We start from the raw sequence: 24,268 nt of genomic DNA on the forward strand, positions 1-24,268 counted from the left end.
TTTAGGGAAAACAGAACTTCTAATTATAATAAAAATACAATTTTCGCATAAAATTTTTGATATTCTATAGGAAAGTCTGTGCTTTCCATAACACATTTCTATGTCAATTTGGGATATTTGAAAGACACATAGAACACTAAAACACCAACATTATTAAAATACCAACATTATTAAAAAACAAGAAGTTGAGGGACGGTAGCTTTTTTTTTTTTTTGCGGTACGCGGGCCTCTCACTGTTGTGGCCTCTCCTGTTGCGGAGCACAGGCTCCAGACGCGCAGGTTCAGCGGCCATGGCTCACGGGCCCAGCTGCTCCGTGGCATGTGGGATCTTCCTGGACCGGGGCACGAACCCGTGTCCCCTGCATCAGCAGGCGGACTCTCAACCACTGCGCCACCAGGGAAGCCCCGATGGCAGCTTTTAATTGCTACATATCATTAATATAAATTAAACATTTTTCATATTCTAACACTTTTGAAATCAAGATGGGTCTTAAAAGTGAAGTCATGTCATAGTTTCAATGGCAGCTTGCTATGAAAATAATGGTATAACATAATTGATGGTGTCTTAGAACCATAAAACATAAGCCTTTTCTGTAAGGTTAAGTCCACCTTGTTCATTTACAAAAATGTTCACAAATCACATTGCTGATGAAGCAATGCTATGAATCATTGAAATATAAAATTTTTACTGTTGTAAAGAAGTGGTATCTCTACATTTTCTCATCACTAATTTTCAAGGAAAAATATTAAACGCCACTCATTTATTTTTCCTTAACTTCTTTTTTTTTTCTTAAGGGAAATACATGAAAATATCTGTTTGTGAACATGGTCATCATGGGACATGGTTTGAAATTTTCTCATAATCCTGAGCTCTCTTCCTTTGATATGTTCTATACAGAATATGTGGAAGAACATGGTATTTAAATGTTGCTTACAGAAAGTGGAAAGTCTTCCTTATTTTGGTTGCTATTATTTACTGCAGATTAACATTAATAATGCTTTTGGCAAATTGTTTCTGAGAAACTTTACTGGAAAACATCATTGATAATCTAATTGGCAAACCCTTACTAAGTATGCAGTCAACTAAATCCATTAAGTTCTGTATATACGGTCTAATGTTAAATCATGACTTTCCTGGTACAGTTCGAATATTAGATCTAAATTCAAAACTTCCTCTTTTTTCTTGTTAATTGACAGGCTGATAGATTTAGTCTATTATTGTAGCTTGACACATACAACTTTTCCAAAACTTGTATCATTTGTTCCAAGCACACTGGCCTTTCTGTCCCCTAAATTCCTTTCTTCCTGTGATCCTCTCCTTCATCCTAATAGACCCACTGTCTCAATGATCGTTCCCCATTACTAAGAACTGGAATTCTATACAGCTCTATCAGTTTCAAGCATCTCGCTCTCTGACCACCAAATCCTGTCCCCACTAATATCTTATCTGCAATCATCACTCCTTAAGGCAACACTGGGCACAGTTTCTCACTTCCTCTCCATTGAAAACTCTCCTTTCTTGGGTTTAGGAGTGCCACACTCTGGTACATTTCCTCTTTCCTCTCTCGCTAGTTCATCTCAAAGTCTTGCTGGGTTTTTTTTTTTTAATGAATCTAATTTTGGGGGACCCCAGCTGAGTGCTTTGAATTCATCTCTTTTCCACTTTCACTTACTCCCTTAGTGATGTCACCAATCTCATGGCTTTAAGTGTCCTCATGCCTCCCCAGAAGACATCGCCCCTGAACTTAAACCGCATAGCCAACTTCCTACCTGACATCTCCACGTTAACGTATCTAACAGGATAACACGTTCTCATACTTGATTTTCGACATTCTTTCCCCTCTTCCCATCTTCTCTTAGCTCAGTCTCTCTCACCTCAGTTACCAGACAACACAACTTCGTTAATCAGGCCAAAAATTCTTACAGTCCTCTTTTACTCCACTCTTTCTCTCATAACCTCATCCAAATCAAGAAATTCTAGTATGATGTATATAATCACATGAAATAAAAGATATACTGTCTTTAAAAAGAAAAAGAAATTCTATTAATTCTTCCATAAAAAATATATTCTGAAATGCTAATTAAAACTCCAATGAGGGCTTTCCTGGTGGCGCAGTGGTTGAGAGTCCGCCTGCCGATGCAAGGGACACGGGTTCGTGCCCCGGTCCGGGAGGATCCCACATGCCGCGGAGCGGCTGGGCCCGTGAGCCATGGCCGCTGAGCCTGTGCGTCCGGAGGCTGTGCTCCACAACGGGAGAGGTCACAACAGTGAGAGGCCCGCGTACCGCAAAAAAAAAAAAAAAAAAAAAAAAAAAAAAAAAAAAAAAAACTCCAATGAAATTCTCCTCTACGTATATTACAATTACTAAAATCAAGACTGATAATGTATTACAAGGATACAGAGCAACTGGAAATACATTGCTGAGAAGAGTATAAATGTTAAAACATTTTGAAAACCTCAAAGATTCTTAAAATGTTAAATATATACCTACCCTGTGTACCAGCAATTATATTCTCACTAGTTACCTAAGAGAAAGAAAAACATGCCCACAAAAATAATCGTACAAGAAGGATTCTAGCAGCTTTATTCACAGTAAACACGAACTATGAACACACTATAATGTCCACCAATAGGAGAATGAATAAACAAATTGTGGTATGGCCACGCAATGGAATACCACTCAGCAATAAAAAGAACTACAGGTAGCCACAAAGGTATAGATACATGTCACAAACATGATGCTGAAAGAAGCAGCCAGATATAAAAGAGTATACAGTGTATTATTCTACACACACACACACACACACACACACACAAAGAATGGGCAAAACTAATCTAAGGGGAAAGAAACCATAACAGTGGTTGCCTTTGGCAATATGGAGATTGACAGGAAAAGGGAATGAGGGGACTCTGCAGGCATGGCAATCATGGTAATCTTCTATAACTTTATTGGGTTGTTGTTTGCATGAGTTATCCACTTGCCAAAACTCACCAAACTATGCAATTAAGATGTATGCACTACACTGTGTGTAAATTGTACCTCAGTGATAAACCCACAAATATCCAGAAACTGAGCATAATTACTGCTACCATTACCTATTGCCTGAATTACTGCAGTAGGTCTCTGTGGGTCGACAACGTATTTTTCCTGCACTGTTTTCTACCTATGAACCAGAATGTTACCCTTTATAAAACAAGCAAAGTCATGTAGCAGCCGTGCTCCAAATTCTCCTTTGATGTTACCACTCAGAAGTAAAGCCAACATCCCTTAATGACTGACGAGGTTCTGCAAACTCGGGTCCCAACCTATCGTATCCTCCTCTGATCGCACCTCTGACTATCCCCCATTACTCAGTTCTAGCCACACTTGATGTTGCTTGCCTTTGCACTTGCTATTCTTTCTTCTCTTCCCTCACATATCAGAATATATTCCCTTAACTGTGAAATCTTCACCACATGTCAATTACTCCAGGAGACCTTACTTGACCTCGATACATAACACCTAAGCCCTCACCATTTCCTATTCCACTTCCTACATTGTTTCTTCATAGTACCTATCACTAATATACTATATAATTTGTTCATTTTTGTTTTTCTGTAGCTCCCATCCCACATTTTAATGTAAAAATTTATGTAGGCGAGGCGGTGACATTTTTGCATTTTGTTCACTCACTGCTACATTTCATAGCCTAAAATAGTGCCTGACATATAGAAGGTACTCAGTAAATATGAATTAATGCATAAGTGAATGAATGGATGGATCTATAAATATGATCACTCTCTCTCCAATGTCCTCACTCTGTTATTTAAGAAAATGTTGAGGAAGGCGTAGATGGAGCAAAGGACAGTCACAGAGCTGATCACCAGAGAAATTCCTCAAGCTTTACCCAATTAGAATAATCAACATTGGTTTTGGATTTGCCAAGCTTAAATCATTCTGCCTTTCCTATTATAACAAAATCAGTGCTAAAGTTTTTATCAAAATCCAATTTTTACTGTAGCACAACATACAAAACCAAAGCATTTATCAATTGCTGTGTTGATATCATCAAGTGAATTTATCTCAGGATCTCTTAGATACAAACTGTAGGTGGCCTCATTTGGTCTTTAATGAAAGCATATCGCAATAAGAGGTACAGAAATTTCCCCATCAACTACAACAACAAAACAACAAATTCTTAAAGAATAAAGATTTTTTCCAAACAGGGTTTCCAACCCTTCCACTTATTCCAGGGTGTCATATGATCAATCAACTGCTAACAGAAGCCACCAACTACTCAATCATGTTAACTTGTGTCAAGGTAACTGCACCAGCATTAGACAGCAGGGACCTTAAGATGGAATCTTGGTTTAAATAAATCACTTTAAAATACTCAAGGAGGACAGTATATTTGTTACTAAAGCTCAAAGGCATATGCCATTTGATACTCATATAACATGGGTTGTAGTGTCACATATTTCTCCCAGTAGCGAGCTTAATGTGGTGGTTAAACACATGCTAACTGGATTCAAATCCCTTTTCTATCACTTCTTGACTGTGGGATCTTGAGCGAGTTATTTAACTTTCCTCTGCCTTAGTTCCCTCGTTTATAAAATATAGATAAAATAATACCTTCCTCATAGGTTGTGGAGATCATACAGTAAGACAGCGAATAAAGTGCTCAATAGTGTTCGCTATTACTATCATTTACCTGTAATTGTAAAGAGGATAGCACAATTATGTTTTCTATCCTTATGAATTCTCCATTGCAATCTGATAACTTGGCTTTAAGAAATGCTAAAATAAGAGAGCAGTGAGGAATGCTGTGATGTATAAGTTAAATAACTCTTGCTGCGATTGGGTTTATACTTGTGTTAAATATTTGATTGCCAAGTTTGACACTGGAGAGGTTCGACCGTGAGCATATGAAATCCCTCTCTTCATAAAGCATCAGTCTACCTCGTAACACAGAAGTCCCCGTGCCTCTCCAGAGAGCAGAGACGAGTCTCTTCCACGCTCCTCTCTCTGCCCAACCACTTTGGGCAGACTACGGTCTTCGCTAGTGTCTTGGTGATCATCGTCTGCCAGCCACAATGCCAGAGAACCATGGATCACAGCAGGCCTGCGTCCCTGCCCAGCTTCCATCACTGTTAATGTAAAAAACACTGATGCTACCATTATCCTCTTCTAGCCAAATCAGGACCCCTTCACTGGCCCCAATGGCTCTATTTGAACCCGTATTCCCACTAAGGTGCAGATCTCTACTGACTAGACGCAGAATCAGCAGGCAAACGCTGCTGTCTACCAAGCCTGTGCCACAAGAGCCCTTCTGAAGGGCAAACGCGTTCTGTCACTGTGGTAGCATTTAGCACACCTGCATGGACTCATACCCAGAAAGCGTAGGATTTTTTTTTTTTTTAGCTTGCTTACATACTTATACTCGTCGGGGTCACTGTACCTATGGCTACACATAGCTCGGCCCCCTGCTGACTAAGTCAGACTTCATTCTTTACGGGGAATGTTTCCCTGTAAATAATTTGTCATTATTAGAAAAATAATTCCAAGAATTACAGGGTCAGATATTCCTTAGCTCAATAATAACACTCCCCAGATAGTTCTAAAGAGCTTATATTACTAAAGATACTGCTAGTAAAATACTATGAAGTATTAAATTAATAGACCCTAGAAGACAATGCAGATACAGCTTTTCATACTGCACAGGACTGCTCCAGAGCCCACTCTTTCATCGGCTTTCTTGAAAAGTGAACGTGAACATGTATAAACTCTTCGAAACAAATCCCACGTGTTGGTAATATTTAGGCAAATCCTTTTTTGATTCATAATATATTTTTCATGTAATCAAACTGCAGTGCAGATTACATTATACAGTGTTACTCAAAGTGGCATCAGAAGCAATGACTGGTTTTCCCTCATTTCAGTCTGTCTAGGTATCTGAATTAGTTCTGTACCATGCATGAGCAACTTGGGCAACATACACTTTTGAGTTTTTATTTTACAGATAAATAACATATTCATCATCACTGTTCAAGTAGTACACATTTACAATTTTAGGATTAGAAATATTAGTCCACAAATTTCCAAACTACTATTTTCTGAGCCCAGTGTCACATGTTTAATAATTGTTTCCAGGCAATATGCAGAATTCTACAGATAATCAGTTGACAAACCCACCCCCCCAAAAAGCCCAACAAAACAAGGGTGTTTTGATCCCATGTTTAGACTAGCACTGTGTTAGGTCTCTCATAAGAAAAACAAGAGCAACAGGATAGCCTTCCTTTCCAATGATCCGAGTTACATATTTGAAACAATTACTATTAAGCAATGATGGTTTAAATGCTCAAGTACATTTTTTTCCAGCTGCATTACAGGATTTTTTAAAAGGAAGAAATCGATGTAATGTGGAAGAGTCATAAAAGGCTCTTTGAAGAGGCACATACATTCACAAAAGAGGACATGCGTTCAGAGAACTGTCCAGTGCACCAAGTCGCTTCATTCGAGCATCACCATGGCTCAATAAGAAGGAATCTAAGACAAACTTAAACCCACCAACTGACATAAGGAAGTGCCCTGTGTTGTAATCACGATCTTCCCTCTTGGGACATTCTGCCACCACTCACTCCAGAGTCTCCCAACCTCCAGACTCTGTCTTCCTTAGCACCTCACATTAATTTGCCTCTCAGATTGTATCATATCCAGTTTCTAGTGATGGCTAACACCTCCTGTAAGCTTCCACATCCAAACTTCTGGCCCTTCTTTTCTGATGGGAGCTGGAGCCTGGAATCAAGTTAAGTTTCCAAAATCAGGCATTAAGTTCTCATCCACGATGATGGGCACCAAGCTTGGAGCCAGGCTTCTTCCTGGCCAGCTGGACCATGGAAGCTGATGCTCCAGGTGACCGAGATGGCCTGTACCACTGAAGTGGCAGCACTCCCCAATACCAGGTTGGGTCTCTCTGATCCTGCACCTGAACAGCTCCATTCCTTGCGTTCTGAGAGCTCACCTCCTTCTCCATTCGACCCACTAATGCCTATGAGGGGAGAGTCTGCCTGCCACATGCCAGGAAGCTACGTCCTGCACTAAAATTCTCAGTTCTCTTGGTACAAGTCTTGCCACCTGACTGCATCCCAGGTGCTGAATCAGCCTCTGAATACTCTCCCTACCTGCTCCAATGTCTTGGTACTGACAACTTCTGAAATCGGGACTCAGGAAGTTGCACCTCACAGAACCTGTGCCAAGACTGCCTGGTGGCTGCAGCCTCTGCAGCCACGTTGTCTTTCTTCAGTCCTTGCCCTGCCTTGGTGAGTAGTTTTCCACCCCACTTACATTTGGCACCTGTGCTCAAGAGCCCAGCAGGCTTGACACCCGGGTCGGCTTGACTCACCATAAGTCGGTCACTTACTTTCTGATACAGACACCCATGACCACACCACTAAGCTACTGTCCCAGGACACTGACTCACATCTTAGCTCACATTCCATCCCAAGTGCCCTCATCTCAGGACACTCACACACATTTTAGCTCTATCACAACAAACTAAAAGGCCGGTTGGTTCCTAGTCCCAATGGAGTAAAGTAGATAGAAAATAGATGCTTTGTCAAGAAGCATACCAAGAAATTAACAGAAATGATGACTCCTGACATACTGCGTCAGCAAAGACCTAGCTAACTGGATGTTTGTGATTTCCTGGAGGATTTGCTCTTGGAGCCATTATCCCTGGATGATAGCCTTTCCGCCTGCCAGCTTGGGGCTTAAAATGGAATGGTGACCAACACGTCCTGGCTGGGTCTAAGTTTCAGGCCAGCTTCTCCCAGCACTTTTCCTTAGGCATTTGGCAGAACTTCAGAGCTCACCAGCTTTCTGGGGTAATAATCATTTTTTTCTCCCTCAGATTTCTAGATGGCTGCATTAGTCCTGTATACGTTAATGACTAGGTGGCCATCGTAGGGGGTCTAAAGTGCCAACCTTAAGGTCTGTTAGATCAATTCTCTCACACCTTGGCAATGTCTCCTCATTGCTTTTTGAAATACATACATATGGTTTTACTATGCATTCTGGGGGTACCACACAATAATTCGATGGCATCGTTAGACCTTATTATAAAAACAAAACTGATATAAAACATGAACAATTCTATTGTACCAGTAAATACATCACCTATGGCAGGATGTTTCATTCCTGAAATATAATGATATAACCTTGTCATTTCCTTCCCATAGTTTGTCCCCAACCCCCAAATTCCAAGTAGGCAGCCAGCTTCTTTGTGCTCCTTTGCCTCAGGGAAGTTTTGTGATACTGGGCTGAAGTTGCAATCAATATGCCAGAGAATTGTGTGTGTGTGTGTGTGTGTGTGTGTGTGTGTGTGTGGTGGGGGGAATGGTGTTAGTGAGCTCAGGGAGGGAAGATTCTATAAGACAAGGAAGCGGTCAGAAGTTCTGGCACCAGAACTATCAAAAGCCTGCCGCGAGTTTCCTGGTTCCTGGAACTAATTAAAATTGTCATGTTGTGATATCAACATCCACCTAGCAGCAAGAGATTTTTATTGTCACTTTCTAGGAACAGCACATGAAGTAAATGCATGACAGAAAACCTCTTCTTTTATCTCAACATTGATACAATCACATCTTAAAGAGCTTTTCCTCTATTTACAGATTATATCAACATTCACATAAAGTATTCTATTTGCTGCTCTTTTGTCATTAGCAGATGTTGTTAAATAAGTGTCTGTTGGCTCCCTATAAACACTAGGCACTAAATAAATGTTACGTTCGATATATATCAATGAGAGGAATTATATATATTTGGAAGGCAAAAATAAATTTTATATATCTGTAACTACTTTTCAAACACGATAAAACTAATTTTTTCTAGAGAACAGTAACTTCCAGACCATTTTCCTCCTACATAAACTTCATTAATAGTGTTCTTTTTAGATTTAAATAACTTTCTAACATTCATTACTTGTCCTGCATACACTCAAAAATCTGCTAATTCAAAGGAAGCACTCAAGCATCCCTTTATGTCTCAAGGATCAGGAAATCTTATGAGAAACAGTAAGTGGCTTTGTCAGATAGTGAATGAGGAAGAAGTTTCTGCAGTAAGGAATAAACCATGTTCAATTTTAACATGTAAAAGAACATTTATTTAACTTGCACTTAACTTAAAATCCAATCATAAGAATGAAGGTCTTTAAAAATTAAGATGTCTCTTCTAGAGTACGATCAGTACCCTGGAAGGCAACTATACTGGTAGTAACTGATCTTTTCACCAAACAGAAATTCAAATCAAAGCAAACAAGACAAAAAAGAATCTAATAATGTGTAGGTTCCATACAAAGGCTTTAACTCTGATTTTCAACATCAGCACTATTGACATGTTGAGTTGAATAATTCTTTGTTGTTATGGCCTATCCTGTGCATCACAGGATGTTTTACCCACTAGATGCCAGTATCATCTCCCCTCCCTTTCTTCCCCCTCCTTCCCTCCCTCTCTCCTCCACTGCTGTGACAGTCAATAAACACTGTCAAGTGTCTCCTGGGAGGCAAAAGTCTGCCCTACTCTCACTCAACCCTAGAACCACTGTTTTAATCTCATCCCCTTCTAATTAGCTTCTCAATGGCATCTCTTTCATACAGCTGTTTACTGAGCAAGAAAGGATTTGACTTTTAATGTTTACAAAAATAAAATCTGCAATGTTTTTAATTTGGTATCTATAACTAAGGAATGTGCCAAATCCAATCCATGGATTTTTTTTGGGTTTCTTCCCATCTAAAGAGAGTGTAATTTGGTGATTAAAAGAATGTCTATGCTTTGGGGTTAGGCAACCTAAAATCAAATTTCATTTTTAACATTTAGAAGCTGTGTGATCATGGCTAAGTTACTTAAATTCCTAACATCTCTAGTCTTCAAATATTAGAAAGGCAGAAAACAATAATATCTCTACGTCACATATTGTAAGAATTAAATGAGATAATGTCTCTAAAGGGCATGCCACATATTAGGTAATCCATTATCTCATGTTTATGACCATTAAAGAATAAAACATCACTTGTTATATGAGTGTTTTTCTTCAAAATAGCATACTTTTTCTTCTAGCTTTTTAACAGTTAAACTAGTAGTACATTATTTGGAATATCCTCTAGTTCTCTAAAAACAGAAAATTACATTTATTTCTGTTTGCTCTTATGATAGGACAAGGAAATAGGGTAAGCACAACTTTGACAGTTGTTTCATCTTTCATCTGTAAGAATCTGTATGCCGGAGAGGTTGTGGAGAAAAGGGAACCCTCCTGCACTGTTGGTGGGAATGTGGATTGGCACAGCCACTATGTGAGTACAGTATGGAGGTTCCTTAAGAAACTAAAAATAGAGCTACCATATGACCCAGCAATCCCACTCCTGGGCATATATCCGGAGAAAAACATGGCTTGAAAGGATACATGCACCCCACTGTTAAATATTCAAAGTTTACAATAGCCAAGACATGGAAGCAACCTAAATGTCCAGCAACAGATGAATGGATAAAGAAGATGTGGTATATGTATTCAATGGAATATTATTCAGCCATAAGAATGAATGAAATAATGCCATTTGCAACAACATGGATGGACCTGAAGATTATCATACTAAGTGAAGTGAGTCAGATAAAGACAAATATTATATGATGTCCCTTATATGCAGAATCTAAAAAAAAGATACAAATGAACTTACTTACAAAACAAATGGACTCACAGAGAGCAAACTTATGGTTACCTGGGGGAAGGGTGAGGGGGGAGAAATAGACTGGGACTTTGGATTGACATGTACACAGTGCTATATTTAAAATAGATAACCCACAAGGACCTACCATACAGCACAGGGAATGCTGCTCAATATTCTGTAATAACCTAAATAGGAAAAGAATTTGAAAAAAATAGATACATGTATAACTGAATCACTTTGCTGTACACCTGAAACTAACACAGCATTGTTAATCCACTATGATCCAATATAAAATAAAAATTGAAAAAAAAAGCATCTGGCTGTATTCATTCCACACGTAATAATTAAGGGGGAAAAGATTTCTTTTTCTGTTGACACTTCTCTAAATTCACTAAAGAATTAACTGGACTGCCAATTCTAACAAGACCACCCTGAAACCCCTTCCTCCTAGGCAGTTATCTGAAACCAATGAAATGCATATTATTGAGACTGACTAGAAATATATTGTGTGATATATTCCTCAGTATTATACTCCAACAGGAATCACAGAGGACACACTCAATTTTGTAAACAGCTGAATCCGTCACAGCATTCCTCATGCATCCAAAATTCAAATAAAGCACGGTCCCTGCCCTCAAGGAGCTTACACTTACTACATATTAAGTAATGTGGGAAAGTATGCTTTGTAACTCTTAATTTGCATTACAACAATGAAATTCAAATAATGAATATCAATAGTCAGGAAATAATTAACTACCACAGAAACCATACAGACAACCAATTCATCTTTTTCAGGATACACGTTCTCTTCACTTTGCTAAACATTCCCTTCTCCTTTCAGCAGGTTAACATGCTCCAGAGTCCCCTTGGTCTCACAGTGACTCCCCAGTCAGATCATTCCTCATTTCCAGGTGACAAACCCAGGAAAAAAATGATAGTAGAGTCCATCCCTCAGCCAGATTGAGAATGTGCCAACTAATACCCCAGATATCAGACCTCGGCTTAAATGTCAGCTCTGCAGGCAACTTCCCTGATTTTGCCAACCAGAGTAGGTTAGTTCCTTCTGCAGAAAGGCTTCCTTCAGTCTACAGTTGTCCTGTATAAACTTGGCACAAATAAAATATGTCAGTGATTTAAAAACTAGTGTCTAAAGCATAAGGCTATGGCCAATTTACGGGTCAGCATTTCCAGGTGGAGGATTATCAACTCCTTATTTTTTCTGAAATTCAGCCAGGTGGCTGGCATCACCTAATATTACTGCCCACAGCTCTGGTTTAAGGAGACTCACTTGCCAACTGTGCACGGCTAACAACTGAGCAATCCGGGTACTTATGAATAAACTTAAACTCCAGCAAATAGCAAAAAAGACAGGTTATTTTTTATCTACTAGATCTAATTTGAAAAATTCTATTGCTTAATATCTAAAAAATACAATTTACATTTATTCCAGCTTGTGTTTAAGTTAAACTATCACTTATAGTCTAGAAGAAAAACTAAACATAACTTCATTGAAACTTCTGTGTTGTCCTTGATCTTGAAGCCTTCTACAATCTCAAGTGTAATTAATTATCAGCAACAAAAACATGCTTTCTTATTTAGTTGTCTTGTCAGGGACTTCATCTATTTTCCGAAATCATATTCAGTTCAAAAAACGTTTTTTGAAAGTCTAAATATGAATAAGAAACTGCTCTACTAAGTACTGGGCTAAAAAACCTAATAAAGAAAAAACACATGACAAATCATTTTAATAACATGAGTGAAATGTAAAAAAAAAAGAAAAAAAAAGGTATCTACAGCCCAGTCTGGAGTTCATTGAAGTATTACTGGGGAAGATGAATACAGAATAAGCCTTAAAAGGTGACTAAGAATTTTTTCATAAGAAGGATTATATGAAATAATATGATCAAAGCTGTAGAACAGCGTGGTGTTTAACTGTAACTGAAAACAATTTAGAATTAGGAGTACCTAAGTGTGAGAAGTCAAGGTCCCAAAACGGGGAGGTGTCTAGAGCCTTTCATGGACTCCTTCATTAAAACATCAAAGCAGCATTGTTTCCAGACGTGTATCCCTTTGAGCGAGAACTTTTCCAATTAGGCCATAGAATAGCCAGATTTCAACAAGCTAAAGAAAAAGAAGGGAATGATTACTCTTTGACAATCCCATTGGTTTGATAATGTTTGGCTGTCCTGTACAGTATTTTGCATAATATCACATTACAGGAAACGCAATGAAAATCCTTAGTTGTAAAATTTCACCTCAGTTCTTGCAATCAAACAGGGTAGCAAGCAGATGCAGCAATTACTTACTCATGTGAAAACTATTATTCACTTCATTAGATCAATGTTTTCTTGTTCCAAGTTTTTCCTACGGTTTTGCTTTCCACTCTTCGCTCCTTGCTCACAGAAGAATAATAATTTGTCTGTTCTTCTTAGGTTAATAAGATATTCTCCCAAATCAGTCACAGCAAAGATATCCCTGTGCCCAGGGATATACCACATATACACTATCACATGCATGTATGGATACAAAGATAAAGCCACTTTAGATTCTGATAGTCAACCATTAGCCCAGCTGTTATAACAGTATATTTAACAGGACCCAGGGGAATGAGTAAGCTTGATGTTTAATGCAAAGCAGCTTGTTGAAAAATATGATCACTTCATATAATGTTACAAAGCAATAAAATGAAAAAGGAGGTCCGGGGAGATATTTAACGTATATTCATAGAGTTTACCTAGTAGGAGGTTGTACACTTACTAAGGTAAGCGGAATACAGTATCAGAAAAACTCTAGGCCTAGTATATCCATCAAAATTATGTAGAACATGAAATATACATTTGAGTATAACTTGAGTACATGTCATATTAAAATTAGGCTGCAAAGAAGAACAAAATCCACGTTCTGCTTATATGATTCTATTCATGTATACTTTTGAAAGGTGGTATACATAGATTTTTATAATAGCATAATTTACTAGCATTTAATTCAAAATACTTACATGTAAGTCATGTACAAATTTTTTAATGAGAACTCTATGTGGATTCAAAATGCATTACAAGACCGTAGGTCTCTTGCTCAACTGTGACCTGCGTAGGTTTTATTAACAAGTATATGCTTAAAACAAGGAAAACACCCAATATTTACAAAATTAGATTAAATGAACTGATTGTGTCAGTCTGAACATTATCTAAGCAAGTTAAAAAGTTCAAAATCATCTAGCTAACATGTTTTGTTTACCATGACTCAGTTTTTCATGGAACTACTGGGCTGACATGACATCATTCTTAACTTTCCTTAAAAAGAAAGAAAGAAAGAAAAACATCTGATGTGTAGAGTTCTGTAGGTTTTTGGGGTTTTTTTATACCATGATTGTCCTGGGAGTCAATGTGAAGACAGAATATACGGGGAGTAAGAAACGTTAAAGACAATTACTACGCCAATTTTTTTTTTTACATCAAACGTTAGCTAAAATGTTCCAGGATTTGGATAAGAAATAAGAGAGGTTTAAAGGACATATAAGGCTCTGATCCTCAAATAATTTTTAATATATATGAAGACAACAACCTCAAGTAAATGAAAAAACTAGAAAATAAATATCTAGCTCTCTAATAAAGTGTTAAGTGGTAGAACGTTAGTAGAAATAAAAAGTACAGTACTATAAATATTCACAAGAGGAGAAGGTAAACATTTCTTAAGGCTGTGTCGTTAAATTGTGCCACATGACAAACCTGCGCCATGGTTTTAATGAGATGGGCTGAGATCACCTACAGCTCCGTCCAGACAGAGTGAAGCATGAGAAAGACAAAAGCCCAGTTCTATGTAGCAAATGACTTGCTTCTCAGTTAAAGTCAGGCCCTTAAAATCACATGAACACCGATTTCTGTATTTCAATTTCTTTCTTTTAGACAAGGAAAATCTCAAGAAAACAGATGATGCTAAAACCAATCGTTTTCCTTCATGTTCTTTCCTTGTGATATGTTCCGTGAGGTGCCTTATGCAAACACAGCAGGAGTGAGGCTGCCGGCGTTCTCATCTTATTAGCTACAGTAGTTTTCTTTACATGGTTTTGCATCTCACTGTTCTTTAGGGTACTTATATACTAAGGGAAATAATATAATCAATATTCCCATTTTATAAATTTTGATAGAAATATGTACATGAAACTTCATTTATTTAAACTCATGTATTAGACAGGTATGCCAAAGAATACGTATTTCTGGCTCTCAGGGAAATAAGGATGCTATCTTCCCCTCACTGTCTACATAAAGGATTACTCTAAAAATATCTTTGAGTATGTTAATAATAATAATAAGCTAACATTTGTTAGAGGCTGATATATACCATGTAAAAAGGTGCAACTTCAGTTGCTTTACCGTATGTCACTTTATTTAACCCTCATAACAATCCTATGATAGAGGTTAAGCATCTTGCTCAAGGTCACAAAGCTAGTGAGCAGTGAATACTGGACATGAACCTAGATAGTGTGCCTTTAGAGCTCTACACTGACAGTATTATATTTACCCCAACTTTTTTGGCAGCATCATTACAACAATAAGCTGCTTTTCTGAAGCTGTGCACACAGATCAGATTTCTCTCGACCTAGGACAGTACGTGTATTTTTCTAGTCTTATATCCATCCATGTTTCCACAGCATTTACACCAAATCACCCTTGAATTTGTAGCTTTGAAGGGAGTGGAGTTCCATGGTTTTAAGTAAAATTTTAAAAAATGCCCAGAGGGAATCATGCAGCTAAGATCTGCATAACATTTAAGCAGATGAGAATTAGGGACTGTAAGACTTTAAAATTCATACTGGCAAGAAGCCGAAAGCAGTAAAGATAAAAGAAAACAAAATGATGCAAATGTAAGTGGATTAAAGAGACAGAAAAATCAGTGGGGGGGGGAATCTTTAATCAAGCCAAAGTGCTAAAGACAATAGAGGTTGATGACGCGGAAATAGTTAATAGTTTTACTACTGAGATTAGCTCTATTCAGGTGAGTTTTTTTCAGTTCTAGTTCTTGATAACTCACTCTGGTACACCAAGAATATGTAGACTGGTGGAACTGAGATGAACTCCACATGCAGAAAGAATTTTATTTAAATAGGCTCAAAATGTGAGAGCTAGAAAGGAGCTTAAATATCATTCAACCCGATCAGGAAAAAAGTGAGACCAAAAGAGGTTAATTAAGTTTACTCAAGGTCACTCTAAAGTTGATTAATGTAAGCTTGAATAAGACAGTTATGTAGTAGCAGAATCTATAGTAATGTAATTCTTTTAAAAATCTAACATAGTATTCCATAAAGGGAAGGACCACAGAAAAAAATCTTTTTAATATTGCCCTTAAATCCTTTTGAAAATCAGCAGCAAAGAGATTATAAAAGATGGTAAATTATAATGATCATTAAAATATTTTACAGAAAATTGTTCCTTATTTATTTTCTAACCTCTGATGATCTCTGCATGTTCTCATTATGTCTGGAGATGAAACCAACCACAAAGATGTTCTTCTCAATTTCTCACACCTTAGGCAAGACATAAAAGATAAAATGTGGGCAATCAAAATTTAAAGTTTGTAAATGCTATTTGGATTCCTTTAAAAAGTACTTGGGGTGAAAGGGCATATGGCAGGGAGACCTGAAGAACACTCAACTATTTAAAAAGCAAAAGATGATTTTTTTTTTTTTTTTTTTGTGGTACGCGGGCCTCTCACTGTTGTGGCCTCTCCCGTTGCGGAGCACAGGCTCCAGACACGCAGGCTCAGCGGCCATGGCTCACGGGCCCAGCCGCTCCGCGGCATGTGGGATCTTCCCGGACCAGGGCACGAACCCGTGTCCCCTGCATCGGCAGGCGGACTCTCAACCACTGCGCCACCAGGGAAGCCCCAAAAGATGATGATTTTAAGATTAACAAAGCACACAGCACTAGGAAAATTAAAATGCAAACATATGAACAGTGTTAGGTGGAAGGGAATAAGATGCCCTGAAGGAGATAGCATGTGACATCGTTGACTGAAGCAGAAGGTGTAAGGTGAGAAGGAATGGAAGACTTGGCTGTGAGATGGGAAAGAGTAAGGGAGAGAAAGTGTAAAAGACAGAAAAGATGGACTTCAATGTACATGAAAAAGGAAACCACAGAAAATAAGTGACATGATGTAAACATTATTTGTGAGAGGCAGTAACCTAATAGTAAATGGATTACTGAAGTGAGGCTCAAGTACGGGAAAATACTTAGCGGGGGAAACAATGCTTCAGCCAGGCACTCCTGTGAGAGAACAGGGGACTGGCTTACACTAAGTGATTCAGAATTTGATGACATTCTATTCTAAACATTCAGCCAATTTGTCGAAAAAAAAATATTTTCAGATTCCCCATGTCTTTGATGGAAAACCAATGTTCAGACACTATATACACACACACACATATATATGTGTATATATATATATACACACACACACACACATAGATATGTATGTATATATAACTCAGTTTTCCCATTATTTAGATAGGTAGTTCTACTAATATATATATATATATATTTTTTTTTTTTCAAATCTCATCTCTTTTACTTAAACATTCACATTCTTTAAGATAACCATATGGATGCAAACATAATGGATAAACCAGATTATATCCTTTTAGGAATATTTGTGCCATCATATCTCACATTTTCCAGATAGGACCTCAAGTGTTTATGTCCCTACTTTAATAATCTACCTAATTCACGCCTTGGGTTACTCATTTGGTCCGGTGGATTATAATGCAGTCTCCATGCTTTAATGTAGCATACAGCTTCCTTAGACTTCACAATGCTTTGCTTAGGTTCCACTTAAAATGAATTTAATGTTTATTTCCCATCCAATTTGTTTGCCTTTTTACTTTGAGTTTTGGTCACATAAGACCATATCAACAATCATAATAATGTGCTATACTAATTTTCAGTTCAAAAGTGTATGTAAAATGTAATAGGCTATCAAACTGTTATGACTCAGATTTAAAGGAGTGTGCAATTGGAAGAACTTAGGAATGTTTATCTGATAATATAGTTTGTTTATAGCTTACGTGCCAGGCATAGTCTTATATGCCTTATGTTCATTGTCTCACTTAATTCTTCAAATAACTCTATGAGGTATATATTATTATTTATATTTTAACAGGTAAATACACTGAATAAGTATTATAGTTCAGTAAGTAAGAGGTGCAGGCAATATGCTGAGTACTTTATAAGTGTCCTGTGACTTAATCTTAACAAAAAAAACTGAAGTAGGCTGTACCTTTATCCTGGTTTCACTGAGGTGAAGAAAATTAAGTAATTTGCATAGTTAGTAAGTGGCAGGTCCTGGCTCACGGAAGTTAAGTGGCTTTCTGAATACACAATAGAGCTTAGATTTTAAAAGATGCTGATTTGGAAGCTCTGGTCTCAACCACCAGAGCAATGGTCACTTAACCTGATTCCTGCTTCTTGATGGACAATTTTCAGACCACCTGGGACAAGGCCAAAGCTACATTATTAAGTTACACAAGAGGTGTTATAGCTTCTTATAACTGTTATCCCATTATATGAAAATTATCGCAGTCAGAAAGTTTATGCCCCACCACTTTTTTGCCGTGAGTATTTACTATCCTGAAGCCATTTTCTTTCAGATTAAAGATCCTCTGACTCCTTCTCTGTGCTCACACCAAAACTTTAAGAGCTAAATTTTCTGTTTAGAAGAGCTGAAGGCAAAAGGAAAACTTCTATAAATTTCTGAGAACAAGATTACTAAAGCAACCTTCTAAGACATGGCACACTTGTAGCTTGCCTATTTGACAACCATTCTGCAAGTATTTACAAAGCATCTATTAAATACTGCTTAGTATATTTTGAATACCGGGGATATAAATACAGTCTCTGAACTTAAGAAAATCAGTATTGAAGTGGGGAAAGAAAGGTGTAAAGGAGTATACATATGTAACTACCTATAATACAGTTTGTAGACGCACAGTAGAATACTGGTTAAGGAGGCCGATTCTGAAAGCAAACTCTCGTGTTTGAATAATGACGCAGCCACTTTAAGAGCTGAGTGAAACTGGAAAACTTAGACCAACTTTTGTGTAATTCAGATTTCTCATGCATAAAAAGGAGATGAGTGTTAACTTCGTAAGGTGATACTGAGAATTAGGCAAAATAACTCTGGTGGCTGACAGTTAGTACATAGCTAATATGTTTTATTTATGATCATGGAATGTGCTAAATGTGTATGAATAAAGTCATACGGGAACCCAGATAAATGGCCACTCTCTTTTTTCTAGGGGAGAAAAGCAGGCAGCTGGTATTAGGGAATTCTTTGTAGAGTTCTTCTTGATCGTCCTGTGCCTTGATTTGGGTGTATGGAGAAGGAAGCAGGAATATATTCTAGAGAGAGGGAACCACCTAAACAAGAACATAGAGAAAGAGAAATGTATGACCTACTGGTGAACTAGTAGTGCTTCAATATAGTGGAACATGGGGTCTGGGTTAAAATGGCAGGGTTAAAACGGTAACTGTAACGAAAGAGCTAAGAACAGATTATAAAGACACAGAACAAACTAAAAGCAAGAGAGATCAATGTCTGCCAGCAGGGACCCTCGAATGGTGACTGAGTTAAGAGATGCTAAACAACTCGATGGGGCAGACTACAACTCTCAGGTCCACTCCCAGTACCAGCACTCATTTGCTAGGTGGAACGGTGGCTTATTCAGATTAAGCGCTCAGTAAACGCCTTTTGAGTAGAAGTGATGAATAAAGGAAGATAAGACAACCGTCAAATGATCTAACTTGTTACGTAGCTCCCCCTGAATGCTTTCCGTAAGTGACAACTGAGTGATAACACCCTGCCTTTATTTGATTTTGTCACTAACTTAACAATTGTACAATAAGTACGTAAGTTAATCATTTCATTAGCTCAACACAGAGTATGTCATGGGCATTCTAAAAAATACTCTCCATTTCAAATGGGAGTTTACACATTTCTCATGAAAGCTTATCAATCACGTCTTTCATTTCTACTTATCGAACCAAATAGTTAAACAACCTATATTTCTGCTAAAATTCAGCATAAAAAGTACACCATTAATTTTATAATAAAAATTACCTGAAATTAATTCTGTCCCTCTGTATTAGCATTGGGAATCAGTGGTGACTTCAAGGTAATTCGTATCATTATAGATAGCCCATTTTGAAGAAGCAGGCTACAACTACGCACCACATTTAATTTAATCAAGCATAGTGCACGTTACCAGTTAACTTGAGTAACTAACCTGAGTGCCAAAAGAAATTGGTCCTGAAATAGATTATATGTATCAATGAAGTCAAGGGTGATTGACTTTGTTTTATACTCAATGGAAATTATTATATCATAGATAACTCCAACCATTTTCACCATCATTTTACATTTCTTGAGGAAGTAGAGAATATTTTTCAAGAGATTAAAGTCCTGTATTTGCAAAAGTCCTACAGGTAATATCTGTAGCAACATTTCCCACCATTACACTAAAATGAAGTCATGTGAAAATGAAGTTTTCTCATGCTAAGGAGCAAAATAGACAAATAATGTAATTAGATAAGTATTTGTAAATTTTATCCACTAAAGAATATTATGCATGTGAGTTCAGAAGGTTTTAGCATTGGAATCTTACTATATGCTTTTGCTAAACACAAATAAATGGTAATAAATAATGTAAGTCTACTCACTATCGCATCAGCCAATCAACACATCAATATCGTTTTCTCCGTATGGATTCTGCTTAAATAATTAAATCGAGTGTGTATTTCCTGAATTTCTGTTTTGATCAGCTTCCTTTATTTGCTACAGAAAACAATGGTACTGAAGATGACTGTATTGAGCAGGTGCGTTAAATCATTTTTTTAGGAACAGTAAAAAGCTTTTTAGTTACCAAACTGGTAGCAGGTGAGTTAACAAGTGACTAGACTGATAAATATAATTCTAAGATCATTGTCAATTTTCCATTTCCTTAAGTTGAGCTACTTGTCAATGTTTTGAATTGCTATCTGTAGCAGAGACATCTGAAAGACTGTCTTCTGCAAATAACTGAATTTATTTCTCTGCAGGACACATTTTTGTGCCATACAGACCTTCGGCAACTTTATGTTACTCGCCTGCTTTGCCATAACTGCTTTTAAGGATGTGTGACTCTAATGTATACTGCTTACTCTGAAAGAAATCGGAAAGAAAAACTTAGACTGCACATAATAATAAGCACTCTCTAATAATTGCAGTAAATACTTAAGCTGCACAGTTTTGGATTCCACTGGGATATGAGAATTAAGTGGGTTCCACTGTAATAAAATCTTCAAAGAGTATTAACTAACATTCTCAGCTGTGTATGATCTCAGAGTATAGCTAAAACATTTTCCCCCAAAGGAAGTTATATGCCAACTATTCCTGTCTACTGCTACTAATAAGGTGTGCTAATTTGGTTAAGATACTCGAGGTAGATACAGCATACTGATTTTTATGTGGAGCTCTTTCACTACTATTACAGAAGCAGTTGTGTTTCTTTCTTTTTTTAATACATTATTTTTTAGAGCAGTTTTAGATTCACAGCCAAACTGAACTGAAAATACAGAGTTCCCATATCTTCCCTGCTCCCACACACCCACACCTCCCCCATTATCAACATCCCCAGCCACAGTGGTACACTTGTTACAATCACTGAACCCACACTGATAAATTATACATCATTATCACCCAAAGACTATGGTTTGCATTAGGGTTCACTCTTGGTGTTGGACATTCTATCCATTTGGACAAATGTATAATGTCATGTCTCCACCACTACAGTATCACACAGAATAGTTTCACTGCCCTGAAAATCCTCTGTGCTCTGCCTGTTCATCCCTCCCTTCCCCCAACCCCTGGTAACTACTGATCTTTTTACTGTCTCCATGGTTTTGCCGTTTTCAGAAATGTCATACAGTTCACAGTATTTCTGATAGGCTTCTTTCACTTAGTAATATACATTTAAGGTTTCTTCCTGTCTTTTCATGGCTTGATAGCTCATTTCTATTAACACTGAATAATAAATTATCTGGAGGTACCACAGTTTATTTATCAATTCACCTACTGAAACACATCTTGGTTGCTTCCAAGTTTTGACAATTATGAATAAACCTGCTATAAACATCCCTGTGCAGTTTTCTGGGTGTACACACATTTTCAACTTCTTTGGGTAAATACCAAGGGGCACAACTGCTGGATCTTATTGATTCAAGTATATTTAGCTTTGTAAGAAACTGACAAATTGTCTTCCAAAGTTGTTATGCCATTTTGCATTCACGGAAGCAATGAATTAGAGTTCCTGTTGTTCCACATCCGAAACAGCATTTGGTGGTGTCAGAGGTCCACATTTTGGGCATTCTAATAGAAGTGTAGTTGTACTTCGCTGTTGTTTTAATTTGCATTTCCCTGATGACATACGATGTGGAGCATCTTGTATGTGCTTATTTACCAAGAGTATACTCTTCTTTAGTGAAATGTCTGTTAAGACCTTCGGCCGTTTTTTTTTTATCAAGGTTTTCATTTCATTGTTGAGTTTTAAGAGTTCTTCTTATATGCTGGATAACAGTACTTCATCAGGCAAGTTTTTTACAAATATTTTCTCCCAGTCCGTAGCCTGTCTTATTTTGTCCATAATATCTTTCACAAAGCAAAAGTTTAAAAAAAAATTTTTTAACTTTAATCATGTCCTGCTTCTCAATAATTTTTTCATGGATCTTACTTTAGATATTGTTTCTAAAAAGTTAACTATTCCAAGGTCTAGATTTCCTCTTATGTTATCTTCTAGGGGTTTAATAGTTTTATGTTATACATTTGAGTCTGTGATCTATTTTAGGTTACTTTTTGTGGAGAGTGTAAGGTCTATATCTAGATTCACTTGTTTTGAATGTGATGTCCTATTGTTCCATGTTAAAAAAAAAAAAAAAAAATCGGGCTTCCCTGGTTGCGCAGTGGTTGAGAGTCCGACTGCTAATGCAGGGGACACGGGTTCGTGCCCCAGTCCAGGAGGATCCCACATGCTGCGGAGCGGCTGGGCCTATGAGCCATGGCCGCTGAGCCTGCGCATCCGGAGCCTGTGCTCTGCAACGGGAGAGGCCACAACAGTGAGAGGCCCGCGTATGGCAAAAAAAAAAAAAAAAAAAAAAAAAAAATCTTTTCCCAATTGAACTGCCTTTGCTCCCTTATTAAAGACAAGTTACTGTACTTATGTGGGTCTATTTTGGGGCTGTCTCTTATGTTCTATTGATCTATTTCTCTATTCTTTCACTAATATCTTGCTGTCATGGTTACTATAGCTCTAATGTAATCTTAAAGTAACTATCAGTCCTCTGACTTTGTTCTCTTTTAATCTTATGTTGACTATCCTGGGTCTTTTGTCTTTCTATATAAACTTTAAAAGCAGTTTGTTGATGTTCAAAAAATTACTTGCTGGGTTTTTACTGAGATTACATTGAATCTATAAATCAGATTTGGAAGAAATCATTTTTTGACAATATTGAGTCTTTCTAGCCATGAACATTCAATATTTCTCCATTTATTTGGTTCTTTATTTCAGTTTTATATAGTTTTCCTCACATAGATGTACATATTGTTAGATTTACACCTAAATATTTCACTTTGAGGGGTACAAAGGTAAATGGTATTGTGTTTTTAATTTCAAATTCTATTTGTTCATCGTTGGTATATAGGCTTGTATATTAACCTTGTATCCTGCAACCTTGTTATAGTTGCTTATTAGTTCTAGGAGGGTTTTTTTTTTTGTCATTTCTTTTAGATTTTCTTTATAGACAATCCTGTCATCTGCAAACAAAGACAGTTTTATTTCTTCCTTCCCAGTCTGTACACCTTTTGTTTCCCTTATCTCATTTCGTTAGATAGAATTTCCAGTAAGATGCTGAGAAAAGATGAGAGGGGGGCATCTTGGTCTTGTTCCGAATTTATAACATCAAGTATGATGTTAGCTGTAGGATTTTGTAGATGTTCTTTATCAAGCTGAAGAAGTTCCCCTCTATTCCAGCTTTGCTGAGAGTTTTTAATCATGAATGGGTGTTGGATTTGTTAAATGCTTTTACTGCATCTATTGATATGATCACGTGTTTCTTCTTTAGCCTGCTAATTTGATGGATTACTTTAACTGATTTTCAAATGTTGAAGCATTCTTGCATATCTGGGATAAATCCTACTTGGTCGTGGTATGTAATTCTTTACACATTGTAGGATTTGATTTCCTAATATTTTGTTGAGGATTTTCACATCTACGTTCATGAAAGATATCGGTCTATAGTTTTCTTATAGTGTCTGGTTTTGGTAGGAGAGTGATGCTGGCCTCATATTACGAATTTGGAAGTATTGTCTCTGCTTCTGTCTTCCGAAAGAGACTGTAGAAAATCAGTTTACTATCTTCCTTAAATGTTTGGTAGAATTCATCAGTGAACCCATCTGGCCCTGATGCTTTCTGTTTTGAAAGGACAATTATTGATTATTGACTCAATTTCTCTTATAGACATAGGCCCATTCAGGTTTTCTATTTTC

At 37.3% G+C, this 24,268-nt stretch overlaps 1 protein-coding gene across 2 annotated transcripts in view; it reads right to left on the minus strand.

The window, feature by feature from the left end:
• Window positions 1–24,268, minus strand: part of NKAIN2 (sodium/potassium transporting ATPase interacting 2) — a gene marked incomplete at both ends in the record, with an annotated part of 967,614 nt that overhangs the window by 667,059 nt on the left and 276,287 nt on the right. The window lies entirely within an intron of this gene.

This window comes from Leucopleurus acutus (assembly GCF_964270905.1).
Source record: "Leucopleurus acutus genome assembly, chromosome: 15".
NCBI lineage: Eukaryota > Metazoa > Chordata > Mammalia > Artiodactyla > Delphinidae > Leucopleurus > Leucopleurus acutus.